This window comes from Terrapene carolina, unplaced genomic scaffold (genome assembly GCF_002925995.2).
Source record: "Terrapene carolina triunguis isolate 2854851 unplaced genomic scaffold, T_m_triunguis-2.0 Scaffold49, whole genome shotgun sequence".
NCBI classification, from domain to species: Eukaryota; Metazoa; Chordata; order Testudines; family Emydidae; genus Terrapene; species Terrapene triunguis.
Window position 1 is genome coordinate 1,400,308 of NW_020664400.1, and position 15,071 is coordinate 1,415,378.

Sequence of the window (15,071 nt, forward strand, 5' to 3'; positions counted from 1 at the left end):
GGCAGAGAGGCTACAGAGTTTAAAAATAAGCATGAAAGGATGCTTACTTCATTGAGGAAAACTGATTTTGGAATAAAACATTTAAATGTGAATACAACTGAAAGCTGGTATCCAAATAATTAAATTGAAGGTTTCTTAGCTTCATTTGTCTTTCAGAAAAGTTGGACCTGTAGTCAGTGCTTAGCCGCTCAGACTATATTTATCCTGTAATTGTGAGTGCAGCACGTGTAGACATATCCAAAGCTAGCTTTAAGCTTGGGTACCAAGAGCGGTGAAGCTGCAGCAGCCATGGCCTTCAGCATGGATGTATAAGCCCACCCAGGACCCTGGATACTTAGTAAAGTGGTTAGCCCATGCTCAGGTCCATGCTGCTGCAACTTCATTACTATCGGTACCCCTGCTAGCTAGATTAAAGCTTGCTCAGGTCTGTCTACACATGCTGCAAGGACACTTCTAACTGCAGTGTAGACATACTTAAGACTGGACTAATCCATCCTCCTTCCCTTCTCTATCACTGTTCTCTGGTCCATGATACCTCCCAGTCCTGCAATTCCTCATCCTTTATATTATTTCCATATCTTCCTATTCCTTGTTCCCCAAACTGAAGTGGTTGCTATATTCTACTTTTTCTCCTCTCTCTATCTCCAAAGTCTGACTGCTCTATTTCCATTTCCGTAATCAAGACACTGTCCAGACTGTGGGTATCTCTTTTCTTGATTACTGTAATCTCCTCCTCTGACCTTCTGCACACAATCTCACACTCTTCCAGTCTGTTAAAAATACTGCTGCCAAAATCATCTTCCTTAACTGCTGCACTGACTACCTCTGGCCCTTCCTCAAGTTCTTGCATAACCGTCCCATTTCCATTTGCAACAAATCCAAGTTCCTCATCACTGCCGCTGTAAAATAGCTCCTGCCTAATTCTTCACACTTCTCACTTTCTACTCCCTTCCTTACCAACTTCACTGTGCTTAAGTTATCAGGCTTCATTCCCGCTGGTTCTTCTACACCATCCCTTATGCCTGGAATGAATCTGCCAAGGCTCCACCCTCTCCCCTTTTAAAAACCTCTGGAAGCTGCACTTCTTAAATCAAACCTAAAAACTTAAGTTCCCACCCCAAGAAATGGTCCTTTAAGGGCACTTTCCCCACATGAACTCGATAGGACCAGTAAAGTACTACTCAATATGAGTGAAAGTGGCAAAATCTGGCCCTAACAATTGTAAAATGGAATAAACAAACATTTTGTGGAACTGCAAACTTGTGACATACATCACAAGAGAAAGAGAAGTATCTAGGGCATTCTTATGCTCTACCAATACCTAGCTGCTCAAATGGGCCTTCTGAGCTTCTCTAATCTAGACCATTGAATGGACCAGCCCAGCTGACCCATGGATTGGGGGATACAGCAAACAGAGCTTCAAGCCATGGTTCCCCTTCCACACGTGAGAATCAGAACGTAGAGACTGGGGTGTGGGAATGAGATTATATTTTTCATGCCTTACTAGAATCCTGGAGTTCCTTTCCCTTACAATAAAGGTATTCAGCTACTACAGTATGAGAATGGGGCCCTACATTTTAAGCTGCACAGTGCACTTCAAGATACCTTTAACACCATCTTTGCCAGCCTCCCTTCCCCCAATTTTCAGATTTGTGCTAATCACAATTCAGTTGGTTTGTAAGATCCAGCCAACGAGCTTGAACCTAAAGCCAAAGTATAGTTTAGTACTTTTTAATTAAAAAAAAAATGCATTTGCCTTAAGAACTTTGGTTTCCTAGTTCATATATTCCCAATTAGAAGCATTACTTAAAACTGAAAATCTTTAGAACATCTGATTTAGCTTCTTTTACATCCTCATGAAATAAGAAAATATTGGGGGGGGGGGGGTATGTCTTTTAAACTGCACTATACCATGATGTTACAACTTACAAATATGGGGGAGCCTTTTAAAGATGCTAAGATTTAAGTACCTCATATGTATTCTTGAGTCTCTTGAAATGGAAAACACAGGATTCAACTAATTTTCTGCCTTTTTTTAAAACAAAAAAAAAATGAGGTAAATGTTTTCCCCAGAGTAGATAAAGGCCAAAAACAAAATGTTCAGAATGTCTCAATATCAGCATACACTGTGCAGAATCAGACAGTAGAGTTTACTCGTTAGTGTGACAAGACCTCTGTCTTATGACACTACAAAAATTTTAAAAGGTTACTATAACCTCTAGGGCTGCAGCTCAAGCTCTTAATTCTCTGCTTTATAATTTGTTATGAAGATCTCTAGCTAAGTAAAGCAAGTGCTACATATTAGCATGAGAAACTGAATTTCAAAATAATTTAACATATTTGAAGTCAAATACACAGTACAATACCCAAAATATTTCTATTAAGGTTAATCACTGGGAGACTCAATGCAAACTATCAGATACCATTAGATTTCATGGCAGAAAAAACAAGTGGACAAAAAAATGTAACTATGACAGATGGCAAGTTCCTGCAATATTCTGGACAAACTGTCCTGAATTAAGTTAAAAACCTTTGGGGTTCGTTGTATTAAAATATAATTGTTTATGTGTTATTGTGATATTGAATGTAATGTTTCTTGGAGGAGGGGGTATGCTAATGTACTTTCTCTGCATATCAGTCTTTGAAACTTCTCACTGGGGAAAGGACCCACTCGATATGTCTACACTGCAATTAAAACTCTGCGGCTGGCCCATGCCAGCTGACTTGGGCTAAGTGGCTCAGGTTAAGGGTCTGTTTAATTGCAGTGTAGCCATTCAGGCTTGAGCTGGAGCCCGAGCTCTGGGACCATCCAATCTCGTAGGGTTATAGAGCCCTGGCTTCAGTCTGAGCCTGACCATCAACGCCTCAATTGAACAGACCCATAGCCATAAATCCATGTACCGGAGTCAGCTGGCACAGGCCAGCTTTTACCCTACAAACAAATACACTTGGATAGAATGAGCTGGGAGGTAGCTTAACTGTGGGCATTTATACTGTTATTCTAAAGAGGAAGCAAACAGAACTGATTAGGCAGTCAGACTGTTGCTGGAAATAACACAGTGAAGGCAGGGAACTGCTCAGCCTGTAAATATCCCAGTCAGAAAGGAGCAAGACATGTTTCCACCATAGAGAGGCAACAGATAAGGGGCCTGGAGCCTGAGAGTGGGAATACAGGTGCAGCTACCCTGAACTGTGACAGTAACCTAATCATAAGTTTAGAAAGAATCTCAAGAGAATATTTCCCCAACCCCCTCGTGGATCAATTAATTTTCTTAAATCACATACAGGAAATGTAGAGCCATGTGCAACCACATACAGTGTTGCTGCAACAAAGCAGGGTCTACTTACATCACAAAGCATCAGCCAAAATTAAACATGGTGGCCGCTTTTTCAGAGGTGCTGAGCACCAGCTATTTCCTCTGACATCAATGGGTATTGCAGGTGCTCAACAGTTGTGGAAATTAGACCAATTGGGTGTCTAAATTTTGTCTTTCCTACTTTCCAAACAACAGAATGTAGGCTGAACTTTTAACCTTATCATTGCTTGGCAGCTTCAGAGAGGTTCATATCACTTGTCAAGTACATAAAATGCCATCCTGATACTTGAGCATGAGCATAGGAGCCACAGTCATAATTTATGAATGTCAAGTTTATTTGTTAGGGGTACGATTCATGACAAATAATGGCAAAATGGTGTTCTGTGCTGAGCATATGATTAATTTTCAGTAGAATTTTATTGCTGCTCCAAGCTGTATTGCAGGCACAAGGTGAGTTTGGGGCTCAAGAATAATTGGGGTGTGTGCGTGAGAGAGGGAGATAAAAGAAGGATGAGGAAAATAACAAAGAAATAATGAAGTTTCCATACCCTTTTGAAATGTGCAGGATAGCTTTGGGGAGCTAGACAAGAAATGAATTTTGCTTTGAAGGAATAAAGCGAAAGGGAAGGAAGTCTGGAAATCCTCCCTAACATTTCTGTTGCATATTCTCAAATGTATTGATCCTATATTGTAAAAGAAAATTGACTAAGGCCATTTTCCATGTATTGTATTTTTTAACTGACACCCATTCATATTAGACTTTCAGAGGGTAGTTAGAGCTTCTTGTAGAAGAAACAGCTTAAAACAGATGAATATATTAGATTATTGAACTTCTTTAATTTTAAAAAGTAACATTTGATCGGAGATATAACAGTATAAGAGATATCACTAGGTGTCATTAAAATGTCAGCACTTACTAACGGATGTATGTTTAATCAAGTTTTTAAAGATGGGTCAATAATAATCCATAGCATTTTCTTTAATTGATTTCTCATCTTCCTCCTTTCCATGTTCAAAGACTGTATTCAAACAGATCGTGTTTTTCTCATTTGTTTGTCCAAAAAAATCTGATTTTTTTTTAAGCAAATTATTCTTGGCTTGCAGCTTGTTTGCCAGCAGGCTGTAACCAAAATTTTGAAACTAATTTGTTTTGATTGTACACTTATGTCTGATGGTGCATTTTTGTGCCTGATTGGATAAAAGTTACACACCTGATTGTGGGAGTAGATACTTGTGAGTATAAATCTGACGTTCATTTTCTACAATATTCTGCAGGTTTTGCCTAAAACTCAGTTTTGGTGAATTGCAAGTAAAACTTTGTTCGCATGAGGATTTCTTACAGCTATTAAGCACAAACAAAAGCAGTAGAAACCTATTCTAAGCTAATATCCTAACAGGTTCAAATGAAAATTGGCAGAAATGTTTTGTTGAATTTGTTCAGCTATACTAATTAACAATTAATGGTCAATAAACTGAGCTTTTTATGCATTCAAAATCTTTCCAAAGGATTATAATCAGAGGCTATTGGCTAACATTTTCAAAAGATATGTGCCTAAAATTAGACATCTAGGTTCATCTTTTGGCACTAAAGTAGCCTGATTTTCAACAGTGCTGATGAAATCAAAGCCCACTGAAACCAAAGGATGGTGTTAAGTACTTTAGAAAATCTGGACACCTATTTAAATGCCTAAATAAGAAATTTACAAGCCTAATATTAGCCCCCCCCCCCTTTTTTTAACACAATCTCAAGGCTTATTTACAGTACAATTTTTTTGAACAATATCAGTATATTGATCTCTGCATGAAAACCAGAGCTAGCTCGCCCACACAACAGGCTGTCGCTTAGGGCAGCATAGTATTAAGAGCAAAAAAATGCTTAGTGACTGCTAATTGTGTGTGGCATGGATATTTCTCAGCTTGCCTAGGGCAGAAAAAGGCTAACTCTGGCACTGACATGTACATACTGTATCTAAGGGGAAAATAACATCCCTCTGTATGTATCTTCCATAGTCAGATGATTTTGATAACTTTTTTTAAATCAAACAACTAAAGTATGGAAAATTCTGCTGAATACAAATCAACTTCCTAATTGGTCTCATCACAAAGAAAAGCATTAAGATAATCCACATAGCTGTAGGCAGTCAGAAAATACACACATTTTGTTCATATAGAATTTCTAGTTTCTAAATGGCCATACATTTTAGAAAGTAAATACATATTTTAATAAGTGATCATTTACAGTGAAAATACACCCAAAAGAAAATGGTTACATGTAATAAAGCACTGAAGCCAAAACACCTTGACTTTTGCCACAGCACAGGGTTGGAAGAGAGCTCAGGAGGTCATCTGTCCAACCCCCTGCTCAAAGCAGGACCAATCCTCAGTTAGATTTTTGCCCCAAATCTCTAAATGGCCCCCTCAAGGATTGAACTCACAACCCTGGGTTTAGCAGGTCAATGCTCAAACCACTGAGCTATCCCCCCCATGTCAATCTGGGAAATGATATATGTAATGTATTGTGTACTGTCACTGCATGAGGTGTCACCCCATCATATATGAAGAAGTGAGGTTTTTCAGGAATCTTGGAACTGGGTGCCACTGTTTTTGTTTTGTTTTGTTTTAATTTGAATGGCAAAGTCCATTGCCGTCATTAAAGACTAAACTGTGATATACTTCCTTATGCCAAAGAATCAATGGGAACATTTGGGGATTATGGCAGAACACAGTATGAGATTATAACAATCTGGAAATTAAACACAGATATTGTGACATGAAATCTGAGAAAGGCTTGAGCACGTGTTAAAGTCCTGCCATTCAAATGTTTTAAAAACGAAGTTTCTCTCACTTGTGTTAGAGAGACAGATCCTGCCACCCATGCACTTGCTGACTATTAACTTATCCTGAAATTGATCTCACTGGAATCACTATGGAACTACTAAACCTGACTAAGAGTGCCAGAATCTCTAGCCTATAATTTAGATTATGCAGATCCAAGTTTCCCCTTAATGTCTCAAAATATAAATCTAAACTAATATTTTTACTGCTTCTTTTTTCTTTTAGAAATTGTTTGCAGTGTTGTTGTGGCCATGTTGGTCCAGGACACTGGAGACACAAGGTATTACCTTTTCTTGGGCCAACTTCTGTTAGGGAGAGAGACAAGCTTTCAATCTTATACAGAGCTCCTCTTCAGGTCTGGGAAGTGTCCCCTCTAAGTACCTTTCCCAGACTGGAAGAAGAGCTCTCTGTAAGCTCAAATGCTTGTCTCTCCCCAACAGAAGTTGGTCCAAGAAAAGATAATACCTCACCCACCTTGTGTTTCTTGTCAATAGCTATGTCTCTGACAGATTTCCTATCACACTGCAGTCGGAGATTAAATGTGTGTAAGAAACCTCCCCGTAGAGGGGTCTACTGCAGGGGGAAAAAGGCAGTTTTACATGATGTACCAGCTTAATCTGAGCTATTACTAGGTCTTCTAAACTCACCAGTGAAGAGTTGTTGGAAATGGCTTGACATTTATGCATTTCCTTTTGACATTATCAGGGTTAATTAAATGATAACCTCCCAAGTAGTGGAACATGTATGAGGCAATAATGTCACCTGGGCTCATAACCGCAGAAACTACACAGCCAATGTTTACTGCTGCGTGAAATGCTCTGGTACCTATTATGCAGTATGTTTTTTTTTAAAGAAAGGAAAACAGAGAGAATTGGTGTTTTGAATTGCTTCATGTTGGTGGACTGCAGAATGAGAGGGTTAAGCAATATAGCTTTATAGGTAATTTCAAGAAATGCAGAAACTTCAGTGAGCATATTTCAGTAGCTAAGAGCTACCTTGCCCAGTTCTTAAACTGGGGAGCCATAACTCATAGAAGTAATCCCACCGAGGCTACTAAGTAAGTAGCCCCTCCGAGACTGGGTAAGAGCTCCCCAATGTAAGTAAGGGTTGTGGAATCTAGCACGGAGAAATTGTATGTTGCACTTTCACAGCATTTCTAAGAATCTCCAAATGCTTAACAAATATTAAGATTTAAAACATCTGTAATGATGTATTTAAGTTAAGGCAGTTAAGAATTATTACACTTATTTTATAAATGGGAAATTTAAGCACAGATTATTATTAGAATGGCTAAGGTTAGATGGTTTGTTCTGATTTCCATACCTGCTCTCCCCAGTAGACTGTACAACCTACAAAGAGTTATCTGATTGAATGAAGAGATGATGGGGGAAGGTCATAAAGGTTTTCTAAATTAGGATTTTGGAAGGAATTAAAAAGTGGAAGAGAAGCTGTGAAAAGGGTCAATTTGTATGGACAAAGTAGCAGCTGGAGCAGAGTGAGCTAGAGTGCCAGGGAGTTAGGGATAGCTGGAAGGTAGGTACAATCTGGAGCTCAGGAAGTGGTGTAGGGCAAGAAAGGAAATATAAAAATGGAGATTGAATACGGGCGGTAAATGGGAGCTGTACTTTGAACATAGAACGTGCTATAAAAATGCTTAGTAAACATCAGCCCCTAGGTTTCTCAAGTTGGGACACCTAGTGGAAGTTAGCACTCATTAGCACTACAAAAGTGATTTTCCTCCCTTCTTGTCAACTGTTGACAGGGCCGGCTCCAGGTACCAGCTTAACAAGCAGGTGCTTGGGGCGGCCAAGGGAGAGGGGCGGCACCTGCGGCAGTTCGGGGGCTGCAGGTCCCTCACTCCCTCTAGGAGCAAAGGACCTGCCGCTGAACTGCCGCCGCCGATCGCGGCTTTTTTTTTTTTTTCCCCAATTGCCGCCGCTGGTCACGATCGCGGCTTTTTTTTTTTCTGTTGCTTGGGGCGGCAGAAATGCTGGAGCCGGCCCTGACTGTTGAGAATAGCCTTAACTGAATTGGCTCGTTAGCACTGACCCTCCCACTTGGTAAGGCAACTCCCATCTTTTCATGTGCTGTGTATTCATACCTGCCTCTGTATTTTCCACTCCATGCATCTGATGAAGTGGGTTTTAGCCCATGAAAGCTTATGCCCAATTAAATTTGTTAGTCTCTAAGGTGCCACAAGGACTCCTCGTTGTTTTTGCTGATACAGACTAACACGGCTACCACCCAGAACCTCTATGCAAATCTCCAGAGTGAAATCTCACAAGAACATGCCTGTTACTGCATCTGTATAGCAAAAGGAAAACATTTATGGTGATTCGTTCTGCTTAAAACAACATCTCTAATTTAATATTTTGTTCAATAAGACTTTTGCTAAAAACATTACAGATGGTGAAATTTGTACCATTCTGGGGAAAGCAAGGCTCCCAAGCAATTGATTCTGCAATCTTCCCACAGACATTCCAAATGATGTCTTGAATATACAGTCATCACAAAACTGTCAGGTCCAAAAAGATAATAATACTGTGGCTCGTATGTTCCTGTGCAACAAGACATTAATGGAGCAAATCAACCAGCAGGGTCTAAAAAGTGATTAAATGATGGGTAAAATTCTGACTTCTATAGGGGATTAAGGAATGCAGAAGCCCCTTAATTCCCCCCATATAGGGGGACCCCACACAAGCTTGAATCACCAAGAGGACAATCTGGCTAGCTCAGTAGTGGCTTCACAGCAGCTAAAAATCAGAGACTGGAAAGCTGCTGAAGAGGGCAGAGGGTTCTCTTTGCAAATTAGCTTCCTGCACCTGACCACCCTTGAACTGATCCTGCCCCTCTCTTTTTCCTGGAAAAGTCCCCTAGAGACTGCTCCATAATGAGGTAGCAGTAATCCCTAAGAGCTGTCCCAGCATGAAAGAGGGGACCAAGGATTCATGAAAGTGTTTCATTGAGGGTGAAGGCAGAATGCTTTATCCCCTTACTCCTCAACGGCCAGAGTGGGAGGTATTCAACCCAAATGGACCCACCCAGTGTAGTAACAGCACTATTTTGGGGAAAGAATGGTGACGATTGAGAGGAGATAACGGTTGGAGGTAGAAAAGTACAGGGGATTTTAAATGAAGAGTTGGACTGTGATGTTGAAAGAGCAGAAGCTAGTTTTAAAAACGGATTTTGAGTCTGACATGGCTGGCAGGCAAGGAAGATTATATTAGCTGTAGCATACTGGACAATATGAGGTTCACTTGTAACTGGAATTATGTTCATGTAAACCAGTTACTCAGTGTGCTGTTCTGTTCCAGGGGGTTAATACACTTGAAAGGCTTGTTTGCTATCACTGACAATTTAAGTGATGTTTGTTAAAAAAAAAAAAAATCTGAAAACAGCTGAGTTTGCTTAAGTTCTCGGTTTCTGTGAAATCACTTTTCCCAGCTATATCTAGCCTTAGAGTTTAAATATCAGTACCATCTCAGATTTTTTCATTATATTCCCCTAAATAGTTAGGCAATCACTGTTAATTTCTTAAAGAGGGTTTTTTTTTTTAAAAAGTTATACAGAATGAGTGAATGAAACACAAGAGTGTAAAAGTTCAAATATACAGTCATCTATCTTTGTGGCATAAACAGATTTTCCATGGAATTTTGCATGGCCTCCCTGCCTAGTGAAAAGGAGCAGCGTAGGGTTTATACCACTCCTGGATCGTATCCTACCCTTTTGAATCACTCCAACTCAAGCAAACTGGTGCCACACCCTGCATTGTCATGTCATATGTTTCTTTCTCCAGTTTTCGGCTCCCAAACTCAGTCCATTAATGTTCCATTTCTCTCTCTCTGTGTCCTGCCAAACTTCCTTCCCTACACTGTGGAATTATTTAATCCCCATTTAAATCCTGCTAATTTATTTAATTTTTAATTCAGTCTTACTCCCATTGACTTCAGTAATGCAGGACTGGGCCTTTATTATTCTGTCACATAGAAACATGCAATTTCAACTCTTTTCCCTAATTAATCTGCAGACAGAGAAGCAGTAGAAACTAAAGTTTTGAATTTTTTGTTTAGACATTTGACTTGTTACTGTTGAGCAAAATAAAGCCCCAATTCTAACAGTTATTCCATGTAGGTGGACCCCAGCACCTTCATATAGCTGATGCTACTTAGGTGCAGGGGTCCACCTCTGCAGAATTAACTTGCTGGATTGGGGTCAAAGCCTTTAAATGTTGAAAAAGAGTGTGTGATGGTGGGGTGCTTCATTAAATAGTAACTCAAAATGGGGCTAAGAGATTCTCTTTCTCTCTCACACACACACATACCCACCCATCCACCCACCCCTTCCCCCTTTGGGCTGACATTAAGCACAGAAAAAGTGTGTCAGGGTTGGACATTTTTCCTGAGAACGTTACCAGCAAGTGAAAGTGGGTTAAAAGATTATCCCAACATAATTATAGTGGTTGCTACTAGGCAATGGCTGTATTTCCTATTTTCAAAATCTATTTAATCCTCAAACTGTCTTTCTTCTCAGTGCACAAAGAGTTGCTAGAGAAAGTCCCATGAGGAAAAGTCCAGATATAAATATTTAAGTTTTGGAGGGAGGCCTGAAAATAAAGTAGCACTGAAGTGTGTTTTAAGACTCTGTTAGCAATCACAGTATTTCTCCCTCACCTCTTCATTTCAAGATTTGGATGCATTTTACCATTCAACAGAATAATGAAAGGCCATTTGCCTGTTACAATAAAACATGCAGTAGACAAGCATTTTGCTTCAGTGTTTAAGGATGTAGTGAAAATTCTTTAATCCTAAATAGGGTGTTGACATATTTCACAACAAACAAAGCAGAAAAACTGATGAGCTATTATTTACAAAACCTGACTGCACAGCTTTTGTTTAAACATAATGAGCCAGATTCTTTTCTCACTTACACAAAGGTACATCTGAACCAACCTCATTGACTTTAGTGGAGTTACACCAGAGAAAAATCCATTTGACTTGCTGTTCAGATCTGCAGTACTAGATACTACTTTTGATTCCGCATCTTATTTAAAAATAGTGTTTAAGGAAATAAAATATATATATTTTGAAAATGGAAAAAAAAAATGTTTTAAAAATATACAAAAGCTAATTAAGACCCAGGGCAGATCCCAAACCGGTGTAAATTGTCATAGCTTCACAGCTCCATTTCAATGGAACTACACTTATTTACACCAGCAGAGGATCTAGGTCCCTGAAATCTTTAACAGAATCCATTAAGACAGTTACAGTCTCATCCAAAGCCAATTGAATAGAGTCCCATTGATTTCAAAGGGGGTTGGATGATCAAACCAGAACACTTCCATCACAAAAGTGTACTTTGTTCATATATTTTTTACATTAGTAATTTACTTGCATTAGTGTGGAAGACACCGACATTTTTTTCTGTACATAAAGTTCTTCTGTATTAGGTCTGGACAGCATAGATTTATTAGACATGCATCTAGATCACAGTGACAAATAAGTCAAAACTGAAAGATGCAAATTTTCAGCTTAAAATTTGCAAGTCATCAAGCCAAGGCAAAAAATAAAAATAAAAAGAATAAAAATTAAAAATAAAAAAAATCTTATTTTCCAGATTGTGTGTCTTCAGAAGTTAATAATCTGGACAAAATATATTAAAAAAATTAGATACATTCAAGTGCTACAAAATGAAGCTGGAAGAGAAGCATGTTTAAATATACATAAAAATCCTAGTTATGGATTGCAACGATGCTGGTTCTGGCGGGACCCAACTGAGAGTGCCAATTCAGGACAAATCGCTTAAAACAGGGCAGTTACAGCCCAAGGCTGGGGCTTTTCCACCTCTAAGGCAAACCAAACCAGCCAGACAAAGAGGACTTTGGTCTCACCCCACTGGCTAACCACAAGTCACACAAGCAATTCCCTTAGACACTCCAGTTTCCCAGTATCACCACCAATGCCACTCGTTATGAGGATGAATGGTTATGAAAACCAAACCCCAATGAAAGAAAAAAAAAGTTCTCTCGATCCTAAAGAATCAAAGCCCCAGACCCAGGTCAATATACAAATCAGATCTTATCCCCAAATCACGCTGTTGCCTATCTTTTAGAATCTAAAATCTAAAGGTTTATTCATAAAAGGAAAAAAATATAGATGAGAGCTAGAATTGGTTAAATGGAATCAATTACATACAGTAATGGCAAAGTTATTGGTTCAGGCTTGTAGCAGTGATAGAAACTGCAGGTTCAAATCAAGTCTCTGGAATACATCCCCAGCTGGGATGGGTCATCAATCCTTTGTGTAGAGCTTCAGTTTGTAGCAAAGTCCCTCCAAAGGTATGAAGCAGAATTGAAGACCAGATGGAGATGAGGCATCAGCCTTTTATAGTCTTTTCAAGGTGTAAGAACACTTCTTTGTCCTTACTGTGGAAAATTACAGCAAAATGGAGTCTGGAGTCACATGGGCCAGTCCCTGCATACTTTGCTGAGCTGCAAGGCGTATCTGCCTTCTCTCAATGGGTCAATTGTATAGCTGATGGTCCTTAATGGGCCATCGAGCAGGCTAGGCAGAGCTAACACCAACTTGTCTGGGATGTCTCCCAGAAGCATAGCATAAGTTTGAAATACAGACAGTATAGAGCCAATATTAATAACTTCAACTACAAAATTGATACACACATATAGACAGCATAATTATAACCAGCAAACCACAACCTTGTCTTAGACACCTCATTTGACTCCCTTTATATACGATTTGGTGCCACTACAGGATTTTGGTTGCAACCATGTTCTATATGGTCCCAGATTATCTCAGTAACATCACATGGGTACTAGATCATAACACCATTCTGATTGCTGTCTCTAACTCCTGGCCTCAACTCATCCATTTTAGAACTTCCAAGTACCTGGGAATTAGTAGCAGGTCCCACTCCCTTTGTCAGCCTATCTAGTGGGGGAGAACCACATTATGCATTAGTCATTTCTAGCTGTTCTTGCTACTAGTCCCACCACCTACAAGTTTCACAACCCCAGGGCCGCTCAGAGGATTCAGGGGGCCTGGGGCAAAGCAATTTTGGGGGCCCCTTCCATAAAAAAAGTTGCAATACTATAGAATACTATATTCTCGTGGTGGCCTGGGGCAAATTGCCCCACTAGCCCCCTCTCCCCCCATCTTGGCGGCCCTGGCCATCTGCACTGAAGTGAAATACAGGCCCAGGTGCAGAGAAATCACAACCAGGCCTTACTACCACATCAGCCACGTGATGAGGACATCTATCAGCTGTAAAATGGCAAGGTGTTACTCAACAGATCGGTTGTCTGTGTATTCAGGAACACATCTGCTGACTGCATGGACAAACAACTTTTAAAAAAAAAAACTGCTTTTTCCTCCTGCTAGCACTGCTGAGCCACCACAGTGAAGAGAGTGAGCTGGATTCTATGCCTCTGTGCATCATCAACAGAACCGGTTACTAAGTTCCAATCAGCTACAGCACTGCAAATCCATTGGCAAATCATAGGTGGCAATGAGGGTACAGCGAGCCTATTTTGGTCTGCAGAGTCTTTATTGATGATGAAGATAAATGAGAAAGAAAGAATCCAATCTTGACTCTCAGATGCAGAGGAATTTCTACAACTTATATCACTGCTTTGTAGAGAGGCAGAGAGAGATCTTATTTCTTTTTCACAGATGCAGCATCAGTAGTGAGTCTGTGCTAGCCCTATTTTCTGGTGTTGAATTTGGTGGAGATATGGGTTTCCCACACTCACTTTGCAGTATACGAACAGCAGTCATGCTCAACAGAAATTTCCAAACAATAAATTGATTAATAAACTCAGACTGCATCTACTTAAGACTTGGACATACCTCATGTCACTTCTTTCCTCAAAGAGAAGCTCATCAACATCCAGGATGGCCTTATAGACTACCAAAAAAAAAAAATCAAGCTGAGCCCTAGATTACAAGCATAACACCTTCCTTCCAAGACAGGAAACCATGGAAACAATGAGAACTGCCAGGGCCTCTTTGACTCTGTCCCAGCTTTTCCTGGATGATAAATGAATAGAGAACACCTACTAATGAAGATTCATAGATTCCAAGGCCTGAAAGGACCATTGTGATCATCTTGTCTAACCTCCCCTATAACTCAGGCCATAGAACTCTCCAAAAATAATTTCTTTTGAACTAGAGCATGTCTTTTTTTTTAAAAAAAATCCAACCTTTGATTTAAAAATTGCCAGTGATGGAGACTGACAATATTTTCTCTGACAGGGGGAATCTACCACCCACTTTGAAACACGAATTGGTCTGAGCAGTACTTACAGAAGCTATCATTCAATGTGAAAAACTTCTGAGAAACTAGTACAAAGCAGTCTCCAGTGATAGCTACCAGTATCCTGGTGCCCTCTGACTTAGGCTTTAGGACAGGTCTGACACATGACGGATCAGCTAAGATTAGAGCCCTTGGGCAATTCACTGGTGGGTGAACTTCAAAGAAATGTTCAAAGGTATTGTTGGGTATCTAGACAATTCCATTGTTAGAACTGATTAAAAGGAAATGTTAAATTGCTAATATATGTTTGTATATGTCTTTCTCCATCTACACCCTGTTAGATGTATACTAGTGTAACTAAATTGACCTGTTGTTGCTATAGCCCAGGGGTCGGCAACCTCTGGCATGCGGCTCGCCAGGGTAAGCACCCTGAAGGGCTGGGCCAGTTTGTTTACCTGCCGCGTCCGCAGGTTCGGCTGATCACGGCTCCCACTGGCTGCGGTTCGCCGCTCCAGGCCAATGGGGGCGGCGGGAAGCAGCAGCCAGCACATCCCTCGGCCTGAGCCGCTTCCTGCAGCCCCCATTGGCCTGGAGCAGCGAACCACAGCCAGTGGGAGCCGTGATCAGCCGAACCTGCGGACGCGGCAGGTA